Source organism: Myxine glutinosa, chromosome 3 (genome assembly GCF_964187855.1).
Source record: "Myxine glutinosa chromosome 3, kmMyxGlut1.1, whole genome shotgun sequence".
Classification (NCBI taxonomy): Eukaryota; Metazoa; Chordata; class Myxini; order Myxiniformes; family Myxinidae; genus Myxine; species Myxine glutinosa.
Window position 1 is genome coordinate 163,288,739 of NC_136263.1, and position 10,359 is coordinate 163,299,097.

Here is a 10,359-nt window from a genome sequence, read left to right on the forward strand (position 1 = left end):
TCCATCTTCTGCCAAACAGGCGAAAAAGGCTCCCATCAAGGTGATCACTCCAGCAATAGTGGCAACTCTGGACAGAGTAAATCTCTCAGATCGGCGTGCTATGTTTGTGGCCAGTGCTTCTGCACAATCTCTTGGTCATACCATTGAAGACAAGTGCAAGCCAACAATAATAAATAATCTGAGTAATTGAAAATAGATAATTATCTATGAATTGATGTATGATACTAAACATTCTGTATCTTATTATTCATTAAAATTTGTCAACATTTTGAGCAACCTCTCGATATTGTCCAATCAAACCCAAATGTTCACCACAAACTACGTTCTTCAATAGGAATAGGGGCAGGCTTGTGGAGAAATGAAAATCCAATCTTCAAATTTTTGGACCACCCTATTGTATACAGAGTCGAGGTTCATGTAAGAGCTAAAACTATTTTTACATTTTTGTTGAACTAAAACTGGTCAAGTTGAACTTGAATTCGAGATTTCTTTAAAACTGTTTTCAAAACCTCAAAGCCTTTTACAAAGAAAGAAGAGATAAAACTTGGTTATTAAAAGAAAAATGCAACAGTAAAAATGATATTTCTGGCGATATTTGTAAACCTTAAATTTATGAGGCTTTGTAATTTTTTTTTTAAATAGAGGTCTCTGAAATATATATATATTATAGAGGGAACGTTCCACAGTTGAGCGTCCCTGAAGAACTCTCTCTTCTCTCCTCTTTTACTGTTAATCATTCCCTGCTTATTTAATCCAACTTTGGCACCACCACCCCACTGCTGGTACACTGGCTTTTTATCCTTTGTCACCTCATCCTTTCCATGAGTCTCAATCTTGTATTTAGAAAAGTAGGATTCTTCATTTTCACGAGCTTACATGTCATCATTTGCATGAAATCAAGATTGACTAATCAATGGGAATAGAAACAGAACTGCATTTTTATTTACAACTATTACACGCAGATGCTTTGACAAACTCTTTCCTCAAACTTTTGAGCATTTGCTATTTATTGTGGAATTGTTCTAATCACATTATTAATAGTTGAGATTGTACTTTTTGCAAATGATAAATTGATCTAACGACATTTTTTTAATACAAGGGCATTTAGGCTTACAGAGGCGCTGAACTACAAATGGCAGTATGTTCATAAAATCATAAACTACAAAAGGTATGGGCGGGAGGAGTGTGGGGAGGGGGTGGGGGTGGAGGAGGGGGTGGAGGTGAAGGAGGGGGACATAAGTCAGGAGAAAAAGAGGAATATCACAAAAACGAGTAATAATGGCCCAGGGAGGAATGGGATGGGAAAGAATCAGCATGCAAACGAGTAGAAGAGATCATGAATATGCATGTGTCATTGTGTCAGCCTATGAGGTATATGCTGACGTTGTTTTTGCACGAGACAGCCATGACTTATTTTCCCATTAGTGAAATGTAATCAATAATGTAAATATATATATATATATATATATATATATATAATAAAAGCGATGCAACATTTGCCATTGAACGAAAGACAGTTATCTTTATTATATTTTTATTGTAGTATTATTTTTATTATTAGTTTATATTTATTATTAGTTATTAGTATTATCGTTTTATTTTATTATTGTATTTTTTTATATATTTTATTATAGTTTTTTTTTTCTGCATCTTAATGAATTCTAAGTTGAGTGCAAGATCACAAATATTAAAAAATTGTATATTGCAAAACATTTTGTTGATATAAAGCAGCAAAGTAGTCACTCACCAACAACAACAAAAACATGCATTTTAAAGGCCATTTTCCCTGCTAGAGCGGGGGTTAGCCTTGCGGTCCCCATGACAATCTTCTCCATTTTGCCCTATTTTCTGCATCTCTCCTTGTTAACCCCCTTGCCCGCATTTTTTCTTCCACCATCTTTAGCCAAGTCTTTCTCGGTCTTCCCCGTCTTCTACTTCCTTCTACATTCATTTCCATCACTCTTCTCAACCAGTCACTTTCATCCTTCCTCAACACATGACCAAACCATCTCAACCTGTTCCTCTTCACAGCATCAATTACAGGCTCTATTCCCATCATCTTTCGCAATTCATCATTTGTCTTCCTCTCTCTCAACGATACTCCGCACATCCGTTGAACCATTCGCATTTCCACCCTTTCCAACCTTCGTTGCTGCTCTACGTTCATTACCCATGTCTCGCTCCCATAAATCATAACACTTCTCACACATGCAGCATACACCTTTCCCTTCAGCTTCAACGACACTCCCCTCATCATCAGCATGCCACTCAATTCCCGAAACTTCTTCCATGCACATCTCACTCGAGCAACCATTGCCGAGTCTGATCCACCTTCTCCATTCAGCATGTCTCCGAGGTAGCAAAATGTTTTCACACCTTCCAGCTTCACGCCGTCTCCAAGATCCAACTCAACATTTCCTCCATCTGCAGCTCCCTCTGTGCACACCTTACATTTGAATGTAGCTGCCACACTGGTTAATGACCCTCTCAGACCACTACATTTTTGATGAACCCACTCAGCGCACATTGTACATTGAATGGAGTTCACTCCGACACCCTTCCTGCACACAGCACAGGGCCACTTCCCAGTTCTTTCCACCTCACCACATGCTTTACCACTTGCCATCACCTTCGTCTTTCTCATATTCACCTTCAGACCTTTTGTCTCCATACATTCCTTCCACGTGTTCAGCTTTTCCTTCAGTCCATCCATGCTTTCTGCAATCAACACCAGATCATCTGCATACAACAACTCCCACGGTAAACCCTCCTTTACGTTCTGAGCCAGCACCTCCATCACAGCTACAAATAGTAGTGGACTTAGTACCGACCCCTGATGCACTCCCACCTTCACCTCAAACTCACCACTGTTCCCGTCCTTCGTCCTTACAGCTGTGCGTGCTCTTTTGTACATTGCATTCACTACTCTGATCAACCATTCCTCCACTCCTAACTTCCTCAATGCCCATGTCAATACTTTGCGTGGAACCCGATCGAATGCTTTCTCCAGATCAACAAACCCAAGAAACAACTTCTTCCTCTTCTCCATGTACTTCTCCTGCAACTGCCTCACAATGAAAAGCGCGTCTGTCGTTCCTCTTCCTGGCATAAATCCAAACTGCATTTCATCGATCTTCACTTTCTTCCTTATCCTCCTCTCCAACACCCTTTCCAATACCTTCATTCCATGCTCCAATAACTTTATCGCTCGGTACGAGCCACACTCCAGAGGGCCACCTTTCCCCTTGTATAGAGCGACGAGGGTAATCAGTTCCCAAGCCACTGGAATGCGGCCTTCTTTCACCACCAGATTACAGATCTCTGTCATTCTCTTCACACCCCAACTTCCTGCTGCCTTCAACATATCTCCCACAACTCCCGTCGGCCCTCCCGCTTTTCTACCCTTCATTGCATTTATCGCTTCCTCAACTTCCTTCTCAGTTATCTTCTCTGCCGGTCCTAAAACTGGGTTACTCTCTATGTTGCCATCCCATTCATTCTCTGTATTCAACAGCATTTCCATATATCTTTTCCATCTTCCTTTAATTCCATCTGGGTCGACAACGATTTGTCCCACTTCATCCTTCAAGCAGCTCACCCCCATCACATCACACCTCTCTTTCGCTATCTGCTTTGCAATCCTGAATACTGCTTTCTGACCCTCTTCCGAATCCAAGCGTTCTCCGAACATTTTCCTACATGCCTCCTGCGCCTTTGCTACCTCTTTCTTTGCAGCCTTCTTGACTGCCTTATAACTTTCATGCTCTGCTGTTTCTGCTCCCGTACCCTTCGCCTTCTGCCACTCCTTGAACTTCTTCCTCTTCTCGTCAATCCTCTTTCCAACTTCATCATCCCACCACCATGTTTCCGAGTGCCTCGGTGGTCCTTTTGTCCATCCACATACCTCACCAACGGCTCCCAACAGACTAGCTTTCATTGACATCCAACCACTTTCAAGCTCAACCACATCATCCTCGACCCTACTCAGCCTCTCTTTTAATGCCTCCCTTACTGTCACCTCTTTCAACCTCCACACCTTTATTCTCGGTTGGTACTTCACCCGCCGAGCTCTCCTCGCACCTTTCACCCTTACGTCGCAGACAACCAAGTGGTGCTGTGAAACAGCCTCCTCCCCCGGTATCACCTTTGTGTCTCGGAGGTGCCCCCTATCTCGCATACGCACCATCAGGTCGTCAACGGTTGTCGTCGACCCACCTGACGTGTATGTAACAAGCTTATTATCCTCTTTCTGGAACTGAGTATTACAAATAAACACAACACATCTACAAACAAAGTAGTCACTCACCAAGCTTTTGAATTCCCTTGGCATCCTGATGTTCATTAAATAACTCTTTGAAGCCAATACAAAGACCGGAATTTTCGATTTCATCCAATAACTTGGCCAAAGAACTCCTTCCATAGTCATCATCTATTGCCACAGCACCCAAGAACGTCCAACCAAAATACCGTATCAGATTCATATTGGCAAGTACTTGGTATATGTTTGTGGGAACAGTCCGTAAAAAAGAAGCAAATGACTTCTTATTGCTCAAGCAATTGCACGTTGCCATATAACTCACCTATAGATAAAAGGCAGTTGAATGAGGTAAACATTCAAATTGAAGATACAAATTATGAGGTTTTCATCAGGTATTCAGTACGCAGATAGCTCATCGACTTTGAGCTGACGATGGCAATATGGTATAAAAGCCATCCACGTCGGTGTGCCATCTGGGTTTTGTAACAGTGGAATAAAAAAAAACGAAGAAAAAAAAGACGATGATTTCATTATCATTAAATGGCAAAGAAACAAGAAAAAGAAAAAAATTGTTGTTTAAAAGGAGATTTATGAATATTAAGGTACAATGTGCTCATTCATGGGGTTTCTGATAATTATGCAGACCAAGTGGTTGGCACATTCGTTACCTGAGGAACCAAAATTGAGGTTAAAAAGGTGTTCAAAACCAAAGACATTGTTGATGTCGATTCTCCAATTATAGCAGTAGGCTTGAGTGCTACCTCAGGATGATGAAACTGTTCCATAATCTGCAGTGCATCATCTACAATATAAGGCAATGTTAAGCACGAGTCATATATGGCATATCCCAGAGTGGTGTTCGGGAGCAGTGTAAGGTTTTCATTTATCTGCTGAATGGCAAAAACCATACTCATGGCCCATCGCAGTGATCGGGGACGCAGCCTGGAGCATAGAGTGAGAAACTTCATTGTTAGCATCAACGTACGTGTAAAATCTCCTTTACAAGTCTTGAAAACACACTGGAAAAGTACACGATGATCTGCTTTTTCCACAGTTTTCCCTTCCACTTCTGTAATTGAGAGTTTGTGGCTGTATCCATCTTGTTCACCCTGGGAGGTCGGCGGTTCCAACTCCGGCCATGTCATACCAAAGACTTTAAAAATGGTACATGCCACTTTTTTGCTTGATGTTCAGCATTTAAAAAGCATTGAGCACGGGCAAATAACCATATGTTGGTAATAATAGCACAGGCTTTTATGGGCCGAATGGCTTTCTCCTGCATCGAAGTTATTTGTAAGGGAAGTAATAATAAAAGTAATAGTATCGAATAACCACCTTTAGAGGCTATTTTTCCCTGCAGAGCAGGGGTTGGCCTTTTTCGGGCAATGAAAATATCTTTTTAGTCCCCTTTTTTAAGCAATGTTTTATGGCCGATGCCCTTCCTGCCACCAACCCTGTTAGTCGCCTCTTGCGACACACAGGAAATTACCAGTGAACTGGTACTCAATTTGCCGACCTTGGAAGGATGACAGGCTGAGTAAACCCTCCTGGTGTTAATTCAGCGATCGACCGGGATTCTGAACCAAGGATCCTCGGATCCCAAGCTGGCACCTTAACCGCTAAGCCAACACCAGGCTCAATAAAAGTAATAGTATAGTATTATTAGCCTGTCCCCCGCACAGTGGGACACGCGGATTTTCAATCACTTCTGTGTGTTTATGTTTCTACCATTTGAGCTTTTGTCATCAAATTTTCACCAAAGCTTTATTATGAGAATAAGGAGAAGCAGGTCAAAAGGTCAAAGGTCAACGTCACATAAATCATCAATTTTCATCCAATTGACCTGAAATTTCATATTTGCATTTGGTCACTGAATTTGACATTTATTCCTGACACATGAACCACCCTGCAGCCCATGCCTTCAGAAAACAGACATTTTGGAATGCTGGCCACATTTCCCACCGAATCATAATGTAACTTTGTTCAAAAATTATCCATGGGTAATCACTCCTATGATAAAAGTGTCAATTTTACAAGCAGTTTTGGAGAAAAGGAATTTAAAAGCAAATAAAGGTGAAAAGTGAGGGCAGAGGAAAAAAGTGAGGGCATCGGCCGACGCTCCACAACACGGTCAAGGACGTTGCGGACGCCGATTAGGAGTTATGATAAGCATTTATTTTGAGTAATCTCTGAAAATAACATTGTTCTTGAATAACATTGTGTAAATAACAGTGCAAAACACTTACTTTGCGCAAACAGGAATTTGGATGCCTTTCAACAATGGATGATTTTCCAGAGAGAACGTATGCACAGGAAAAATCCCTCCAATATCAATGTCTCCTGCAGTATATATGATATTTCGGCCATATTTACTGGGAACACTGGTATAAGCTTCACAAACTCCTGGAAGGCAAGACAAAATGATTCTCAAAAGCAGCATTTCTTCCAGTGCCTCTTGTCAGTGTGAGTTTTATATTCACAATGTTCTCTTTTGTGTTTGAGGGAGTGTAACAGAACAGCGATGAGATATTTTAGTTGGAAACAACATAATAATCACGTGCCTCACAGGAGATTTCATTAGAATTAGGAAACAAATTGCCACTTTTTTCTGAAGCATTTACAAATAAAAGTTATAACAATAATTATGTCTGCTTTTTATAATGGAGCTAAGTAGACAAAATAGATGTAAAAACGTATGTGCACTGTTGATATAAAAGTTTAAACTGCTTATTTAATATACTAGGGAGGTACCCGTGCTACGCACGGGTGGGAGGCCAGAAGCAAACAGACAATGCAGAAACGGCGAATGCCAAAGCATGAAAACAATAAATTCCACATTGCTGTAGCACCTTCAGTCACACGTCAGACATGGACAGCAAGTTCGTGAAGGACTTCCATGAAAAACGTACCCGTTCGCAAACAAACAGGTACATGTGTTCCATTCCCAGTCAATGGTGATCCACGAATATCATGCTTGGAACATAAAACCGTGACGGCATTCCGTCATTCACTTGAACTCGATATCTCTTTTTTCATTCCAAACAGCATAACTCCAATCACAAATTAAATAACATTAATATATAAAAAAAACTTTTAACAACATTTGTGACATCAACAAATATTTAAATCCTGAGGTGAAGTTCCGTAGGGTTGGGTGAATACAATTACGAATTCAAAATCGTAATTGTATTCACTCAATTCCAATCATCAATTGATGCTTCAACAAAACGATTAACACGATTAATGTTTAACGATTTAACATTACGAATGAATGACGGTTGTATTGGAATATTATCAAACCCGCACATTATCGTCATCTGTTCACTTCCGCATTCGCGGCAGGTGTGGGTCACCCACGGTGGGGGGAGGGGGGGTTGTGGATCACCCATAGGGGGCAGGGGTTGGATCACCCACGGGGGGGATAACACCCATGGGGGGAGGGAGGTCACAAACCCATGGAGGGGGGGGAGGGTCACAAACTCACAGGGGGGGGGGGGGGGGTCACAAACCCATTGGGACCAACGGGGAAGTGGGATAGGATCACGACGTTCATTGGTGTCTCATTCTGTTCCCTCATTATTTTATTCATTTTGAAAATGGCAGTTACAAATATCCCTCATGCAACTCATTGAGACAGCACTGACATAAAGAAGCAGGAATGACCACCCACATGCCCCACATTACGTAACCTTGACCTAAAGACAGCTCGGTTGCACACGACACATGTGGAGCATATTCTGACGTCGAAAGCAAATCACACCAAGAATCTGCCAAAAAAAAAAACGCAATGAAAAAACGTGAAAAAACGAAAAAAACGTGAAAAAATGGAGTTTCTTTATTAATCCTGGATGTGTACACGATTGATTCAGCCTTGAAAACTCGTGCAAAAACCAAAAATAAATTATTATGAAGATTTCTCGATTTTATTTCCTCGAGAAAAAAACCTTCTTTGGGCGGTGTATAATCGCTCCGAACGAAACAGACATTGCCTGGTGAGTGGGTTGTTGTAATCAAAATGTTGTAATTGTTGTTGTAATTAATATATCTCGGCAATTGTGTGCGTGAATTTTCTCAATTATTGCTGAAACCGAGACTAAAACAATCGATAAAAATGAAATCAGATCGTGAATTACAGTCGAGTCACAAGTGTGCCGCACTGACCGGTTCCTCAGTCGAGGTCCTCAGCATCATCCCATTTCGGCCCATCAACCTCGATACGGTCAGTTAAGGTGGGTCAGCAGGGGCACATACACATCCACATGCAGCAACTACACCTGGATGCGCACATACCCCCACCCCCAGCCAGTGCGAACGCAGACTACAACAACAACAACACCACCTCCGCATCCAGAATCCACAGCACCAAACAAACACGGTGGAACACTCAAACACCCACCTTTATACCCTTCACCACTCACCAACAAAATACACCAGATCATTCATACACACATACACACACACACACACACACACACACACACACACACACACACACACACACACACAACACCAACCAACCAACCAACCACCTACCCTTACAACATACACCACTCAACATACAAAAACACACACTCATGCAAAAATTAATTCATGCAAAAAACACACACCCTCACCCACTCATTCATATACACAAAATAAGAAATAATAATAGTAACAAAAAAACAAACAAAAACAACAACAACAACACACAACCAACCGACACCGTTCGACGTGCCTCCACAAACTTCCTCCATATCCAAAATGGGCCTTTCAAGGCAACCTGGGCCACCTTGTTACACATCCTCCTTCTTTCTGTCCCACACACTCCAAGCCCAGCAAGAAATGCAGAAAAGGAATTGCCAATATACCCTCTGCACCCCACCTCAAATGGCTGACATGAAACTCGCCAACCCTTCTCCCGGCACTCTGCCTCCAGCTCACTGTACTTTCCTCTCTTCCTCTCATGCACCTCCTCCATGTTCTCTTCCCAAGGTACAGACAACTCCCCTAAGATGACCTGTCTTGTTGCACCTGACCAAATGACAATGTCAGGCCGCAACCTTGTCACACAGATCTCCTCTGGGAATACCAATTGTGGCTTTAGGTCTGCCACCACCTGCCAATCACAAGCATCTGACAGCCCTCTTGCTTTCCACCTCCTCCTCTTTCCACCTCTTACCACTTGGCCCTCTTTGACAAACCACACCTCTCCCCCATCAGTCTCCTTCTCCACTCTTCTTTCTCACGACCTTAGCACCTCTTGTTGCACCATCTGCACCAACACCGCCAGCACCTGATCATGTCGCCACCTATATTGTCCTGCCAATGTGACTGAACATGCACTCAGTGCATGCTGCACCGTTCCCACACCTCCACACAAATAACATCTCTCCTCCTGCAACAACCCCCACAATCTCAAGTTTACTGGTGATGGAAGCACATCATACGTTGCCCGCAACAGGAAATTCAACAATATTGGCTCCATCCTCCAAATCTCTTGCCACTTCAATATCCTCACCCGCACACCTTCCCACTTAGTCCAAGCACCTTGTTGTGCCTGACCGACTGCTTTCCCATATCTCCTTTCCTCTTCCTTTCTTCTCACCTCCCTCTCAACCATCTTGCTCCTCTCTTTCACACATGCCTTTCCCCATCGCTCATGCTTCATCCACCCCAAGCCATGCTTCCCATGCTGTACCACCCCCATGACCTCCTCCTGTTGCAACCGCTCCTCCATCTCATCCACCTCTGCTCTTGCATTCCACTTCCGACTTCCCTTCTTCTCTGGGAGAGCATTCTTTACCACTGCATCACTTGAATCCCGCAACATCATGAACTCCCGCACCATCACCACCTTAAACTCCTCGGTTAATGATGTCAAGGGAAACTGGAGTTTTCCACCCTGACCATAAAAGGCAAAGTTCGTCAAACAGCGTGGCACTCCCAACCACCTCCTCACAAACCCGCTCACCACAACCTCCATCCTCTCTACATGCCCAATTACAATGTCATACATCATCAATGGCCACAATACTCGTGGCATCAATCCAAACTTCAAACACCATACCTTCAACTTACCTGGCAAACCACATCCATCAATCCTCTTCAAACCTCTCAAAAGC